At 36.2% G+C, this 6,767-nt stretch overlaps 1 long non-coding RNA gene across 1 annotated transcript; it reads left to right on the plus strand.

The window, feature by feature from the left end:
- Window positions 1–460: 460 nt before the first annotated feature.
- Window positions 461–3,943, plus strand: LOC127856536 (uncharacterized). Its single transcript, XR_008038104.1, has 3 exons — window positions 461–491; window positions 932–1,021; window positions 2,336–3,943. It is a non-coding gene; the product is annotated as an uncharacterized LOC127856536 (long non-coding RNA).
- The last annotated feature ends 2,824 nt before the right edge of the window (window positions 3,944–6,767 follow it).

The raw sequence follows: 6,767 nt of genomic DNA on the forward strand, positions 1-6,767 counted from the left end.
ATTCTTTTCCAAAGGGTCAATAAAACATAAACATTCCAAATGACCTCGTATCAATTTTTAAGTACATCGTACGTCGCACGCTATTTTGCACAATCGCGACTTTTAGTGTACTTGCTATAATTAAAATCATGAAAATTATCGGTAACCAACAGAAACCAATTTTACCAATTTTATTGTCCTAACATTTCAATTGTGAACAATTTTAGATGTTTCCATGTTATTTCTATCCTAAAAATGATATAATTAAACCATATTCTTATGTCAAAATATGAAACAAATGCAACGTTACGCGTAACAAAATACTCCGGTGGCCCTTGTGTTTTCATCGATAATTTTGTCAATTTTGACGTTATTTCATCGCAAAAAAAAACAGACAACGTTAAAATTTGCCGCCAATTTCAACGTTCTCTTTTTTGACGTCATTTCCGTTTTCATGCAGCGTAAACAACAACAAAATAAACGCTGATACCGATGTTACGTTCATCATCCGGGTAAGTGTATTTCCCTGTCATTCTTGTTAAAACTGAAAAATTATCAAATCTTAAACTATGTAAAAGTGCATAGAATCACAAATGCAAACATGTATTTATTTATAATCAATACTTAAAATTAACGCGCACAGCAGAATTTAAAAAAATTACAAACAGAAAAAGTGACGTAAATTGTGGGTTTCATAGCACCGTTTCTCCATTATATTTTATTAATAATTAAATTTCATTTTTCATGCTTACAATTAACTAAACGTGCATTAAATCTGTTTTCTGGAGACACCAATTTTATATTCTTTAAATATTATTATGCGGAAGCAGCATACTTTAGAAAAATTACATACACGGCCATGACGGCGTAAAATGTCCGATTGAACGGTGTACCGTTTTAAATAAAAATACGTTATCTAGAACAGAGCATTTTATTTTTTTTTTATTTACAGGCACATGGGTACAAGTTAACACATTTTCCCCGAGTATAAATCAATGAAGCGGTAGAAGATTGAAAGTCGAATATGAATAGTTCATCGCTGGTAAGTTCCTTGTTATAAGCAGCCTATAACTAATGATTGCATAATACACGTACATGCTTTCAATGCTATTCGGTCCTCAAACACTAAAGGTTAAAACTTTTTTATGTGCGTTTAATGTAGACTTAAGACTAGTTCTTTATTTCATAAAGTTAATTTACCTCACCCAAGCAAGGCATTGTACATTGTTCTGCATAGTAATTAGTATAAAAGGTCAAACAAATGCACTAGGGCCTTAATCACGTGAATTCCTGACATAGAGCACATGTAACTATAGCTATAGTATGCCTTCGCAGATCAGTGGTTAGCGCACTTAGCGCCGTCTAATGTAGAGAACCTGGTTCGAATATGGGCGAAGCACACGCGTATGTCCGCCATGTTTCAGCAGAAAGCTTTGTCCGGCATTAAAAAAAATAAAAATAAATAAAATCATGCGAAACTCAGATGGAGTACACATTTAAAAAATGTTATAAAGTTGAAAACATTCAAACTATTTTGTTATAATTGATGCAGAAATTATCACATTAACAAAAATATATGTGTACTAAATAATCGAAATGAGATCTCTCCCTATTTGCTCTCAAACGATTAACCTTATAGGAACTATCTCGCATATAACAGGGCGACGGTCGCGTTCATAAATGGCGACGGTCGCGCTCGTAAAGTGCGACGGTCGTGTTCAAAGGACAATATATCACATATAAAAGGGCAACTGTCGAATTCCAACTTTTTGAAAACGCGACAGTCTACAGGCTTTATTATTACAGCGATGTTTGAACAGTACAAATATCGCGTGAAATTAGACCGCAATACACGAGATTCGGATAATATGGGCGATATTTAAATAATACAATATCGTGCGTCGCCGCGACTGTCGCGCAAAATATCCTGCGTCGCTTCGTGTTTCGTGCGTCGCCCTTTGAACGCGAGACACGACACACGAAGCGATACACGATATTTTGCACAACAGTCCCGGCGACGCACGATATTGTAAGCGACAGTCGCGGCGACGCACGATATTTTGCGCGACAGTCGCGGTGACGCACGATATTTTGCGCGACAGTCGCGGCGACGCATGATATATTTAACACGATATATCGCCTTTTGGGCTACCTACACAAGGGCGATATATAGTGTTAAATATATCGTGCGTCGCCGCGACTGTCGCGCAAAATATGGTGCGTCGCCTCGACTGTCGCGCGAAATATCGTGTATCGCTTCGAGTGTCGCCCTTGATGAAAGAAGGGCGAGATTATAGATGACACTATCCGGATTCCGTAATAAATAGAAAATTTATGTATGCTTTTTTATTTCCAGGTATCGGAAAAACCTCCTTCATCGCTAAGTAGTTCAGAAAGGCGAGAATGGTATCGCGAAAAGAAAAGGGTTATTAATAGGTCAAGAGTTCAGAAACATAGAAACAAATCAAATGAAAGAAAACGTGAACCCGATAGGTTTCTCGCAAAGGAACGTATGAAACGCTACAGACAGAGAAAGAGAGAAATAAATGCAGACACAAACATTTCTAGCGAATCTTTAACAAATCAAACTCCATTTCAAAATCGGATGCAGAAATGAAGGGCTTTAAAAACCCTTAAAGATACAAACCCATTTCTCAGCACAGAGGCGTGCATCAATCTTGCAATCACTAATTGATTCATCAAGTCCGGTTTCTAAAACAACAAGATGTCTGGAATTCAAACAAGTTGTACAACCAAGCGAAAACAAAACAAGAAATAAAGTGGCATGCGCTCTTTTAGCAGATGTATCGTCGTCAATTTCGTCGGCAATCGATAAAACATCGCCCACCGAGAAAAGGGTCAGCGCTAAACAGGCGGCGAGTTTCATCGTAGGAAATACAATTGAAAGTGAAAAGTTAAAATCTGCCCTCTCTAAATACACTAAATTGGATAGGAGGACAATAAATAAGTGCCATAACATAAACAAACAAATTGTACATAAACATGACATGAATACAAAATGGATAACACGAAAACCAAGAAAGGATAAACTCTCCGAAGAACTTAAAGAGAAGGCAAGACAGTTTTGGATTGAAAACAGCCAGCCAGTTAACGATAAGAAGAAAGTTGTTAGGCAGAGAATTTCGAAAAATAAATATGCAAAAAATGTCAAACATGTTCTTACTACGACTCAATTCAATGTTTATAAGCAGTTCATGAAAAAGAACCCGGATGTCAAAATAGGCCAGAGGAGTTTCGAGTCATGTAAGCCGTATTTTATTAAATCAACCACGAAAAAAGATCGCATTACATGTTTTTGTCGTAAACATGTAGAAGTGAACAGTTTGTTTAAAAGCGCACAATTCATTCGAAAAAGAATTATAGAAGAATACAATTTAGCAGTTAGCAGAAGAATACACCGTTTGGAATACACTGGATGATTTATTACAAGAGACATTGTGTCCTACTATCGGTGTAGGAGACCACGAGGAACAGTTGCACACAATTGAGTGTTTAAATAGAAATTGTATTACATGTGGAGTGCATTTACTGAAATTATATGCTGCAGAATTGAGCGACACTGACACTTTAACATGGCAAAAATATGAAAGCATAGGTGCAGGTAGAAATGACAGACAGGGTAGAGAAATTAAGAAACTAAGAATGATGTCCGTCAATACCACTCGCTTTGAATTCTGGTCATATTTCAAGGATATATTACAAGAGTTTCCTATACATCAATTCCAAGCTACCTGGCAAAAAGAACAATTAAAAAACATCACGTCACACTTACCAAATAATCATATTGTGATGATACACGACTATGCCGAGGACTTCACATGTGAAATGCAGGATGAAATCCAGTCCGAGTATTTCGGAAGAAATGAAATTGCTATACATGTAACTATTTTATACAGGCATAAAACCAGTCATGATCGTTTGAACGATAACAATGTAATAAAAAGAATACATATTCTGCATTTTTTAGGAAAATACTCACGACAGAGACTCAGTACATCACCTCCGTAAAACAATCATAAATTATTTAAAACATGATCTAGAATATCAAATAGATTTTATTCACGAATTTAGTGACGGGTGCAGTGCACAATATAAATCAAGGTTCTGCATGAACGATATAAAAAATAGTTAAGATTTTGGTATCCATTGTCAGAGGAATTACTTCGAAATAAGTCACGGTAAAGGCGAGCAAGCCGTGGCTGGTTCCCATGTAAAAACCAAAGCCCACATGTCAACCATAAGACGCGAGTGCACCATCCATACAGCAAAGGATTTCCATCATTTCTTAAGCATATCTTATAAATATCCAGAAACGTCTTCTTTTAAATCTAGACATGACAAAGTAACATTAAAACAAAGATTATTTTTTTATGTAGCAAAAGACGATATTGACAGAAATCTTAGCAGTGGCAAAGTTCGAGCGGTCAAGGACAACCGGAAGGTTCACAGAATACAATCTGTACACGGAAACTCAAACCAACTAATGATCAGACTGCAGTCCTGTTACTGTTGTATGTGCATAGCACAGATGTACGACAGGTGTATTTACATTGATATAATCGGCCAATGGAATAATATTAAATTGTAACATTGTGCATATTTTCTTCACTGCCACGTCAGTAAATTCGTGTAAGAGATAACAAGCTGTACTGTAGGTTTATTAAATGAGTCGCGTTCTGAGAAAACTGGGTTTAATTCATGTGCGTAAAGTGTCATCCCAGATTAGCATGTGCATTCCGCACAGGCTTATAACGGACGTTACTTTCCGCTTTTATGGTATTTTTAGTTTCAAGGAAGTCCCTCCTTACCGAAAATAATGTTTAGGCGGACTGCACAGGCTAATCTGGGACGACACTTTACGCACATGCATTAAGCCCAGTTTTCTCAGAAAACGACTCAAATAATCGTACCTATTTTTATTAACTGAAATTTGTGATGGGAGGCGTGAGAGCCTCTAACCTAGTTCTATAAATTTGTATGTATATCATATGTTAATGATAATGTTGTATATTTAAAATGGAAAGATATTTGCAGATCCGGTGTTCGTTTGTGAAAATTGCGCACTTTTCTAAATTAGTGCGCCATCGTTAGTATTTAATTAATCTAATTAATGAGTATGCTACTTACTTAGCTTTACAATTATACCCACGTGTAATTAACAAAAACAAGTTTAACACCATTAATTACCACATCTTTATTTTTTGACCCAATAGTTACCTCCCAAGAACTCTGTACATGCTGCCACTATACATAGGGAACTGTTTATTGTTTTCTATCAGTCATTCTTAAGATTTTGTATTTTGAAATGAAGTACTTTCAATGCTGTCCATTGTTTTAACTAAACTCGGAAATACTTTGAAACACGGCGTGAATAAAATGTATTATACATCCGTTTTGGAAATGAACGCAGTAAATATTTGTCTTTCTGAAGATCCTGTTAAAATACTTTAAATATTGTTTCATAGACGCGTTTTACGATTTACTGACGTGTAACAATGATTCTACCACGGCACGTTACTTGTTTTCTATATACAAAGAAGGAAAACTACTGTTGGTTATTACACCGATATACCAACGGTTGTTTAAAGTGACGTCAATTTGATTGTCCGCGCACATTTTATGAATGAAGACGACGTCATTTGATTATAATTGTTGTTGTGACGTCACGTTTTCGCGGAAAAGTGGAGGACGTTCGGTTAATATAATTCTCATTTATAACCTTTAAATCGCGGATAACTTATTAATGAAATCGTGTTAGAATCGAAATAATCCACGGGTAACCGTTGGTTATTGCGGTAATAACCAATGGTATGTCGTTCCGATGCTTGTTATCAAACCACTCGGGCTACGCCCTCGTGGTTTAATTCCTACGCATCGGAACTCCATACCGTTGGTTATTACCGCAATAACCAACGGTGACCCGTCGATTATTTCTTAATTCTACCACGGCACGTGACTTGTTTTCTATATACAATGAAGGAAAACTACCGTGGGTTATTACCCATATATACCAACGGAGATAAGTATGACGTCACTTTGATTGTCCGCGCACTGTTTATGAATGAAGACGACGTCATAATTGTTGTGGTGACGTCATGTTTTCGCGGAAAAGTGGAGGACGTTTGGTTAATATAATTCCTTTAAATCGAGGATAACTTATAGATGAAATCGTGTTAGAATCGAAATAATCGACGTGTAAGCGTTGGTTATTGCGGTAATAACCAACGGTATGTCGTTCCGATGCTTGTTATCAAACCACTCGGGCTACGCCCTCGTGGTTTAATTCCTACGCATCGGAACTTCATACCGTTGGTTATAACCGCAATAACCAACAGTAACCCGTCGATTATTTCTTAATTAAACGAAGATGGAAAACTACCGTTTTAACTAAAGTATTTAAATGAAAGCAGTCCCGCGAGCTGCATAGAAAATGAAAACTCGCAACTTAGTTCAATCCCATGTATTTCCCCACAGCTATCGGTGCACAATATAATAATAATAATAATATTTATAACAGAAGTAAATAGCATTATTTGTTTTATTTACTGATGTATCTTGCATGCTGTTTACATCGCCGAAAAAAATAACTTGTATAAATATACGGAAAAGTAGCGAGTACGCTTGGCCAATTACTTACTGACAAAACCGAGGTTGTTTTACTGTTAATAAATTTTTATTTGATCCATTTTTATAATTAATAATGGAATTGTTAATGATGCATCAAACTGTAAAATGTACAGTCTAAAAATAAATAAAATAATATCATG

The sequence above is a fragment of the Dreissena polymorpha genome, chromosome 13 (assembly GCF_020536995.1).
Source record: "Dreissena polymorpha isolate Duluth1 chromosome 13, UMN_Dpol_1.0, whole genome shotgun sequence".
NCBI classification, from domain to species: domain Eukaryota; kingdom Metazoa; phylum Mollusca; class Bivalvia; order Myida; family Dreissenidae; genus Dreissena; species Dreissena polymorpha.